The sequence below is a fragment of the Sceloporus occidentalis genome, unplaced genomic scaffold, assembly GCF_023333645.1.
Source record: "Sceloporus occidentalis isolate IW3139 unplaced genomic scaffold, rSceOcc1.0.p SCAF_4, whole genome shotgun sequence".
Taxonomy (NCBI): Eukaryota; Metazoa; Chordata; class Lepidosauria; order Squamata; family Phrynosomatidae; genus Sceloporus; species Sceloporus occidentalis.
The window spans coordinates 192812012-192822906 of NW_028316984.1; positions in this window are offsets into that span (position 1 = coordinate 192812012).

A 10895-nucleotide genomic window follows, 5' to 3' on the forward strand; every position below is an offset into this window, starting at 1 on the left:
GGCATGTTATTCATTCCTACTCTCTAATTTTCTGTTGTTATTTTTAAAAACTTCAAGATTGATAAGGGAATAGCATAAAACTCAACACTTTCTTATGCCTCTGAAAATGCTTCAAAGGACCTTTGAAAAGTTAGTGGAATTAACTCTCTTCCACTTGCCACAGTCCTTTCATCTGAAATGCAACTTCATCTGAAATGCAATAGAAAAGTACTTTTCTACAGGTCATTGTGTTACTTCTAACTTACAAACTGTACAGTAGCCAGAAACCATCAGTTTCTCAGTTTAACTTGGAACAAGATCAATACCATTTAAAGATACATTTTAAGTATTAACTGTACAAAAGAGTAGGGAAAAACAACCATCCCCTCACTCAATGTCCATAGTAGTGTGTGTGTTTGTGTGTTCCAGTCCACTTTATATCTTCCATATTCCACCAGGGGGCTTTGTAGCACAATAAATATGTTTGCGCCACAAGTTACTATCAGTGCTATAGAACCTTAAAATCAATTGCTCATAAATCTAAGCAAGTAAAAAGTGTGGGACATGGATATTTGTCTCTTTGGGCCTCTAAAATAGATATCTGTGCTGCAAAAGTAGCACTTTAATCTCCCTTTCCTTCTATGTCATCTAGGAAAGGATGATAGACGTTTAGTGGAAACAGAGCTAAGTCTTTTCCCAGTCAATGGAAGGAAGACTTTAGGCCTGCACTGGGACTGTGTCGACCCTGATTGTACCAGGACCACGGCGACTGCAGGGGCCCAGTCCTGATCCAGGCCACTGCCATGACAGTGAACTGAGCTGCTGGAAGAGTGGATTATGCCTGTTACTTTTTGGCTTGGTTCTTGCTTGGCATGGCGTCAGCAAGGCTTCTGGCAGTGTTCGGGGTGTGCATCATCTAAACGCCATGTCTCCAACGCTGCCCGAAACCAGTACCTTTTGCCTGTGTGTTTCAGGATTTCAGTGGTTTGGAGAGGCTCAAAACTGTCATCTTCTTCTTATAATCAAAGGCAATCTACCTTCCCTTTATTTTCATAAATCTTAGCACTGGAAGCAGTGGTGTCCCTATGCTTGGTTTCATCCGGTGTGGGGGGCAGTGGAGGGGCAGACTGCCATGGCCTTCAGATGGCCCAATGGAAGGCACAGCCATCCCAGCAGCCTGGAATTCTGGGAGGGACAGTGCTACAGTCTCAGCACAACTGGTGGGCATGTGAGAAAAAGACATGACACCCTTTCTCTCCTGCCCATCAACTGTGCCAGTCCCATGGGGCGTAGCACCCGACTGGATGTATCCACCCATGGTCCGCACCCCACTGTACTCCCCCTAGTGATACCAAAAAGACTCCAAAGGTCATCCAGACAAAATCCATTCTTCCATGCAGGAATTCACAATCAAAGCACCCCCGACAGATGGCCATCCGACCTCTTTTTAAAAACCTCCAAAGAAAGAAATTCCACCACTCTCTCAGGCAGCATAGTCTACTGTTGAACAGCTTTTACCATTAGGAGGTTCTTCCTGATGTTTAGGAGGAATCTCTTTTCATCTAGTATACATCCATTGCTCATGTCATATTCTCTGGAGCAACAGAAAACAAGCCTGCTCCATCCTCAATATGACACCCCTTCAAATATTTAAACAGGGCTATCATATCTCCTCTCAACCTTCTCTTGTCCAGGCTAAACATACCCAGCTCCCTAAGACGCTCTTCATAAGGTATGGCTTCCAGACCTTTCTGGCTCCAGTTTCAAGGAGAAGAAAATCACCAGATATGGAGCTTAACTCTTTTTCATGGAACTTTTCCCATAGTAAGATCCTTCACACCAACTGTTATCTGCCTTGTGGGGAATAAAAGAATCATAGGCCACATTCACACTAGCGTTTTTGTGCCGAGTAGATCTGAGGAGATTTGATGATGTAATACCAAATTAAAAGGAAGGGCAGCCATTTGCCTCTGCTATTGCCCTGGGACTGCTTCTCAGTCTGGACATTGCAGGTTTGAGAAAGAAATGTTTCTTCATTTTAATCCACAGTTGCTGAAATCTCTGGATGGAGAAACCGCAGATACCAAGGGCCCACAAGGGCCCAAGCAGCTTCATTTATATTCCGCTTCATACCATCTATACCACTGTATTTTACCATTTTTACTGTTGTAATCCGCTTGGATTCCTTGAGATTAAGCAGAATAATAATAATTATTATTATTATTATTATTATTATTATTATTATTATTAATATCTAAGCAGTCTCTAAGCAGTTTACAGCACCAAGGGCCCACTGCATTTGCCCTGACCACCGCAACATTAGCAGCATCATTTATATACCGCTTCATACTACTTAACCATCTCTAAGGGGTTTACAACCATAAACTATTTGCCCCCAACAAGCTGGGTACTTATTTTAGTGACTTCAGAAGGATGCAAGCCTGAGTTGAGCCTGAGCCCTGGCTGGTATTGAACTCACAACCTTATGGCATGTGAGTGAGTGGCTGCAGTGCAAGCCTTTAACCACTGTGCCACCAGGGCAGGATTAGACAGTGGTAAGGCCTGAAGAGGGTATCATACAGAGGCTCAGTGGGTGACTTCCTTTCTACGTGGAGACTGGGATGTTTTTTGCAACCCACAGTCAGGCTATTGTTTAAAGTTAGTCAATGCTCTGCATAAATGCTGCACGATTAAAATGTATGCAATACAGCTAGTGTATATGCTGCCAACTCCTTCAGGAAGGGGCACAAAGGTTCTTTCATTGGGACTAAGTTGATGGCGTCCCGGAACAAGCTGCCCAACGAAGGTTAAGCCCTTGGGGCCAAACCACATGTGACTGGAACTCTTGTTTATTCTTCTTTCATATGACTTTGTCCATCAGAGACTGCTAATGCTTGCAGAAGGTGGTATGTGAGAAGTGGTATTTATCTTACAATCTAAACCAGATGCTCAAGGCTATTGTTGCACATACAGATGTTAGACGGTGGGGGTGGCGGTTAATACTAGCCGCCCCCAAATACAGGGAGGCAACTTTCTCCCTTGTCTTCTAATATTCCAGTCCCCATGCAGGCATCTTCATATTTCTGGTTGCACTCCAGCCCAGGGAGAATAACACAGCTAAAAATATTCCCGTGCCACATGCAGCATGTCTGCTCCATCCATATACAAAGCAAATGTGAGGAAGGGATGAAAATGTACAGGAGGGCTGCAGACATGTGAGTTCAAATCCCCACTCAGTTGTGAAGCCCATGCAGTATGTTTGGGCCATCCTGCAAGTTTGACCCAGCCTGCCTCCTAGGACTGTTGTGAAGATAACATTAGAGAGAGAGTCATGTACAGTGATGCTGAGCTTTCTGGACACGGTTTTAAAATGACAACTAATTCTGACATCAAAAGGAACATGTGATGAGATGAGTTTAGTTCACCTCCTCATCCTGAAGAGGTAAGGTGGGGGTCCTCCAAAAGTTCAAGGCCAGGCTAGATATGTGGGAAATGACATCAGCAAACAAGAAATGGAGGCAAATTGTGTGTGTGTGTGTGTGTGTGTGTGTGTGTGTGAGAGAGAGAGAGAGAGAGAGAGATTTATACCCTACCCTTCAGTCTAAAAGAGCAGATGACAAACAGTAGTTCAACAGTTCCTTCCTCTCATGCTTACAGTCTCATACCCTATGACTGTCCCAGTTTGATAGGAACAGCCATGATTAATCCTGTGGTCTCACTTTTTCAGCTGTTTTTAAAATGTCCCCCATCCTCTCATTTTTCTCTGATGTTCTCAGCTTACTTCCTACCCTGCTTCAAGGGCATTCACATTTACTTTTTTGTACTGAAGAGATGCAGATCTCTGTGGTGATGCAATACTGAATCGATGTTCCCACTACACAGGGTTATTTCCGTAGTGTGAATGGGCCAAAATGCATGCGGTTAAGTGGGTTTTCCACCAGTCCTTCTGCAAACCACGCCAGGGGTATTCAGGGGCAGTGTGAACATTGTGGAAATAACCCGGTTTCATATGGGGTTATTTCTGTAGTGTGAATGGGCCCTGAATTCAAAGTACAAAAATCATTTGTACTCAATTACCTCCTCAGTGGGGAGAAAGGAAAGAGCAAAATCTTATCCTTCCCAATTTTATTATTGTTAACTGCCCTTGAGTCCGCTTCAACTCAAGGTGACCTCATGGATGAGACATCTCCAAGAAGACCCCCTGTCTTCTACCTCTCTGCTCAGGTCCTGCAGGCCCAGGTCTGTGTCCTCCCTGACTGAGTCTATCCACCTGGCATGTGGTCTTCCTCTCTTTCTGCTGCCTTCCATCTTTCCTAGCATCATTGTCTTTTTTAATTATTCATTTTGCTCATGATGTGGCCAAAATACAAGAGTCTCAATTTAATCATCTTGGCTTCCAGGGAGAATTCAGGTTTGATCTGTTCTAGGACTCATTTGTTTGTCTTTGTGACCATCCATAGTATTCTCAGTACTTTTCTCCAGCATCATAACTCAAATTAATTGATTTTTTCCTAGTGTCCAGGTCTCATGTCCATACATGCTGATGGGAAACGTAATGGCTTGGATGATTCTCACTTTAGTGTTCAGAATTGTGACTTTACACTTTATGATCTTGTCCAGTTCTTTCTTAGCTATCCTTCATTGCTGTCCTTCCCAATCCTAATAATAATAATAATAATAGGATTTATTTATATGCCACCCAATCACTGGGAATCCAGGCAGCTTACAACAGAGGGGATAATCCTAGTCTTCTTCTGATTTCTTGAGCCATTCTAGGATGAATTCTTGTAGATATTCTGAGGTCATTAGTTTTGGTTTTTTAATGTTCAGCATTAATCTAACCTTGGCACCTTCCTCCTTGACCTTCTTCAGTAACTGCTTCAGGTGTTTTTTGTTTCTGCTAGCAGTATTGTGTCGTTTGCATATCATAGGTTGTTAATGTCCTTCCTCCTATATTCACTTTTTCCTCTGAGTCTAAGTCTGCTTTGTGTACAATATTTTCTGCATATAGGTTGAATAAATAGTGTGATAGTATGCAGCCTTGCCTGACCCCTTTGCTTACTGGAAACCATTCTGTTTCTCCATAGGCTCCATTCCCACTGGTGGTTTTGCCCTGGAAGGAACTGGGCAGATTTTTTTTTTTTGGGGGGGGGGGGGCTCCCAAATCTCTCCATAAGCAAGTGCTCACTACAAATCAGGGGCATTTTAACCCGAATGCCCTCTTGGGAAAATCCAGGTTTAACATGAAGGCACCTGCTGTCAATCAAGCGATCATCATAGGTGACATTTGCAGCACTCATTGGGGCAGATTTAAAAACCTTGTGTGTTTGTGTGTGTGTGGTGGGCATTTGGGTCAGTGCAGGTTATAATCTGCCCTTTACCCCATTTTCAACCCCAAAATGCAAGCGAATGCATCCTGTATCCCCAGCTCCTTGCCACCCCAGAATGCCTCTTACACATGTAATAATAATAATAATAATAATAAATTCCTAACCTTGGAAATGCCATAAAAGGATGCGATTGCCATTCATTCTTTTTTGCTTTCAAAAGCAATTCAGGGCTACCCCTGAATTCCTTAGAGACAGTAGCAAAAGCATGTATCTATTTGCCCAATTGACAAGAGCAACAAATGTAACATTCAAATTGTAGCATTCATTCGCAAAGGAAAAAAAGTCTTGCCCTTTGCAACATTTCCCCTTTGCTGGAAGCGAGCAAATGAAAGGGAAAGGGAACAAGCAGCTAGCCATGTTCTATCCATCTATATATCTGTCTTAAGCAAAAAACATGCACATATTTTGTCAAAAATAATTTTAAAAAATTAAAAAGGGGGGGGGGGGGAGATGCCTGGTGTGAGCTCCGTTCATGCCCTGCCTCTGACCTGAACTGAACTGACCCCTTTCCTCCTGCTTACATTCTCTTCAGAGGAGGTTTGCCATTGCCTTCCACTGAGGCTGAGAGAGAGTGACCTGTCAGTTCCAACTGACCCATGGAATCAATTGGGAATAAAAGGGAAATGCAGTGCAGGCATTCTGACTGTAGCATCCGCATATAACACAAATAATAATAATAATAATAATAATAATAATAGGAACAAGAAGAAATGAGAGTAGCACAAGCAAGCACACAGACATGTCACCCAAAAAAATCATGCGCATAGATTGTCAAAAATAAAAGAGGCTCCTTCTGCAGCCTGATTTCCTTACATCCCCCCTCTGGCTTGGCCCCACAGCCCAATTTCCCTTGGCAATCCTCCTCTTTCCTTCCGACCCTCCCCTCCCTCTGAACTGCCCTGGTTCCATCATCCTCCTCCTGCTCCGTTATAGAATGCCCTCCATGGCTCCCTTCTTCCCACAGCTCCTTCATCCTTCTCCTCCTCCTCCTCTGTCACTTTCTCCAGTCCCCCCGCCCTTCCTCTGACAGCCCTTTGCAGCCCCCGTCAGTCACCCTGATTTCCCCTTTTAGCCTCCTCTCACCCTTTGCCTCCTGTCAGATTCCCCTTTTGGCATCCAGGCTCTTTCCTCCTCCTCCTCCTCCTTCTCCGATGAGGGGAGGGAATGTGCTGCCCTCTACTCGCTCTCTGACCTTAATCCCTCCCTGAATTTGCCCTGATCATGATCGGGGGCAAGTTCATATTTCATGGAACCCAGGTCTTTTCAGAAAAGACGGATTTTAGCCCGAATCTCGATACCCCACACTAAGGGGCATTTCCTTGTGCATGCCTCAACATGGATTGTGACAGAATCGGGCACAATATGAACTTCACATGGAAGAATCAATTTCAAAACCGGGTTAAAAAGTAGTCTGAATGGGCCCATACTAAGTTCTGACGACAGCCTCTTGTCCTGAGTACAGGTTATGCATCAGGATAATCAGATGTTGTGATACTCCCATTCCTCTCAGAGCAAGCTACAGTTGGCCCTTCTTATACACGGATTTTTTATACACGGATTCAAGCATACATGGTTTGAAAATGTTCAAAAAAAGTATACATTTCAAATATCAAACCTTGATTTTCCATTTTTTATAAGGGACACCATTTTGCTATGTCATTATATTTAATGGGACTTGAGCATACACGGATTTTGTTATACACGGGGGATCTTGGAACCAAACCCCAGCGTATAACAAGGGTCCACTGTATATCTTTTCATGATCTATTATGCCATCAAAAGCTTTGCTGTAGTCAGTAAAGCACATGCAGATTTTCTTCTGGAATTTCCTAGTGTGTTCCATTATCCAGTGCATAATTGCATTGTGATCCTTAGTGTGTCTTCCTTTTCTGAATCCAGCTTGAAAGCTAATGAATCCTAGGATTTGGAATTTAGGGAGGGTAGTCAGAAGTCTCAGCCAGAGAATCCTAGTGTTTCACCATACTATAAAACCCAGAATTTCAGAAGATGCAGCCATGGAGGTTAAATTCGAATCATAGTACTATAATTGTGTAGTGTGAAAGGGCTTTTTGGGTTGTTTTATACTACATAGTTACATCACAATTATTATAGTCATTTACCAACTGAAATCACACTCTATGCCTCTGATGAAGCAGGTACTATGAAATACTTGTTTGCCTTTAAAACAGGGACAGTTGATGGATCTGCCATCTCTGGGGTGGCAAATGCACTCTGGATTTGACAGCTGGTCTACCTGCACTACGTTCAACTCAGAGCGACTACAGGAAGAGAAGCATGAGAGTGGATTCACTGCTTTATCATGGTGGATTCACCAGCCATCCCTCCTTTAAAAGGTAAAGGTTTCCCCTTAACATGAATGTCTAGTCGTAACTGACCATAGGGGGTGGTGTTCATCTTCATTATGTGGCCAGCATGACTGCACCGAATGCTGTTACCATCCCACCAAAGTGGTACATATTTATCTACTTGTATTTGCATGCTTTAGAACTGTTTGGCAGAAGCTGGAACTAGTGATGGGAGCTCACTCCGTCCCTCAGCACCTGGGCCTCAAACTGCCAATCTTCTTTAGGGTGCCATAAAATGCTTTACTGTCAAGTGGTTTAGAGTTGCATATGTTGAGTGATCCCATTTGAGCCTTACAGCATATTTGTAAGAAAGGTTAGAAAGGAAGCAGGGACTCTTCTTGGTGTGCTGCTCCCCTTTCAGGGGAGATAGGGACAGGGGGAAGCCATAGACCTTTCTCTCTGTTTGCCCCTCCTGATCTGTTTGCCTTCTTTCATCTGTTGTCCGCTGGGGGGATCTCTGTGAAAACACACTCCAGGCAACCTCCCAAAGGCTTGTTGCTACACAGCTGACAGCAGAGATGCAACACCAGCTAATGAGCAAGCAAAGTAATAGAACAGCTTACAATTCAACACTTATTTTACTTTAGTAAATATATGCCTTAAGCCCCAAACAAAGGGGTTATACAGACAGGCAGCTCCATGTCACTCATTTTTGCCCCAGAAGGAGGCCACAGCAACCACACACTGCAGTCTCTGGAGGGAGCAAAAAGAACCTGCTTCTGGGTGGGTTCTTTTTGCATCCCAGAAGGGGTGCCATAGGCGTGCTTGCATGCCGTGATGATGCCCCTTGTGCACAGTGCCGTTTAGGTGCTGCACACAATGAGCATCATCATGGTACACACCGTGTAGATGGGTGCACGCCAAGAGGGCACCCAGGCAGCGCAACAAGGGCTTAGAGCGTATGGACACTGAGCCCTAGTGTGTGTTCAGGCCGACACAAAGTGCTGGTCTGTAGAGCCCCAAAATTCATTCTCAAGCTTCAGGTCTGGCAAGAGAGTTTAGCAATATCCAAGTCAGGTAAACAGTATCCAATGTCAATAACAGTCTAGGTCAAGCACAGAGTTCAGGAACATGACAGAGAACCAGGTAGATCGAATAATCTCTGACAACTCCCGGAGGGCAGGGCTGCGAATGTATAGATCAGCAGCTTAACACAGCTGCTGCTTAATTAATTGCTGCTTCCTATAAATACCTTAAGACCTCCTCAAGCTCTCCTTTTGTTGCCTCCACTTAGCAAAAGTAGATATGTGTAAATTGTCTTCTGTATCTAAATGGGCAGGACTCTTCCCCAGAGCTGATACTGCACTCTGGTCAGTCCCTGAAATGTGTGGCTCTGAAACCTGCTCCTGCTCTGATTCGGCAGCAGTTCCCAGTGTGACAACTGCTTCAATGTCTGAGTCAGAGTCCATTTCCATCTTCTGGAAGCAGGGTATGACAGGCTCTTTGGAGTGACTTTGGACCTTTCCACACAGGGCACAGAAGTAGGGTCAGTTCGCATTGGTTGATGTGTATCAGCGTCATATCGCATCGTTCATTCACACCCGTGCTCTCCGAATACGCTTTGCCAATTCGTATTCGCATCATATCGCATTGTTGTTTCACACCTGGGCGGTCTTCCGAATCGAAGTTTTGTGAATCGGCCAATGCGTATTCAGGCAAAGTGAGGCAAGTGCAGATTGAATAGCCACACCAGCCCAATACAATGTGTATTGGCCGATTCACATTGGCAGCCTTGCGCATGCTCTGTGGGGCTCTGAACGGGGCGCAACATTTTTAACTTCCGGGGTGAAGAATGAGGTCACTGTTTAGCACGTAATATCGCGAGAATTGCTGCCTTTAGCAACTTACGAAAGGGGTATGCACCATCTGTATATGTGTGTGTGTGTGTGTGTGTGTGTGTGTATGCACACACATAAATACACACACACACACACACACACACACAGAGTGGTAAAGCCAAAAGTGAGATGCCTTTTTTATGTGTACACACACATTTGTCTGTATGAATGTTTATACACACACACACACACACACACACACAAACTGTGGAGCAGCCGAAAGTGTAATGCTGCATATATATGCTTACACACACATCTTTGTGTGTGTGTGTATATGTATGTATGTATGTATGTATATACACACGCGCGCACACACACACACACACACACACACACATATATACACACATATACATATACATTCCACCCCCGACACAAAAGGTTTCTGCTTTATCTCGTTCTGTGGAAAAATTGCTCCCTAGCCCTGGCGGTTGTCCTGAAAGGGGAAAGGGCCAACGGAAGGAGATGGGGGAAATTCCAGTGCAGCATCATGGGAAATTTGTAACCCGGTGGTCTTCAGGAGAACCAGCGGATTGGATGTACACACCAGCCAAAGCAGCAGAGGTTTCGCACTGGCCATCAATACGGATCCCATGCATCCACTAATTTTGCGGACTCGCAAAACGGAGGAGCCGGCTGCCTTCAGTTCGGAACCCTGCCGTGAATACGCATTGACCAAAGCATATTCACGTTATATCGCATTGGTCAATACGTATTCTGAGCTCACAGGTGTGGAACACCAATGTGATATAACGCGAATACGCATCGACCAATGCGAACTGCCCCTACTTCTGTGCCCTGTGTGGAAAGGTCCTTCCTCTTTTCTTGAGGGCAGAGATCTTTTGTAATTAAAAAACTGTTTTTGCTCAGGGGAGTCATTGGCAGGATGCTGGGTTCTGCAGGATGAAAGCCTCCTCCCGGTTCACACCCCAGGCGTTCTATGAGGGGGGGGGGGTGTGACACTATGACATACTACATGGGTGGCACCAACCCTAGTCACTGATTCAGGTCACTCTGGTCCAAGGCCAGATTCAATTTCTTATGGCAGTACTCATCCACGTTTTCAGACCCAACTCATCTTTGACCTTTACATTGTCTCCCAGTAGCAAAGACACCTCTTAAGGGTACCATGTTTGAAAGGTATTATTTATTTATTTATTTATTTATTTAGCACTGTAGATTTGCACAACACTGTACATACAAACAATAAAATAGATAAGAGTAAATCTGCCCATGGCGTACAATCTAAGAAATAATAGCATAATACATATAAATAATACATCGCAATACAGGAAAGGGTTCATTAAAACAGGCAACAAATT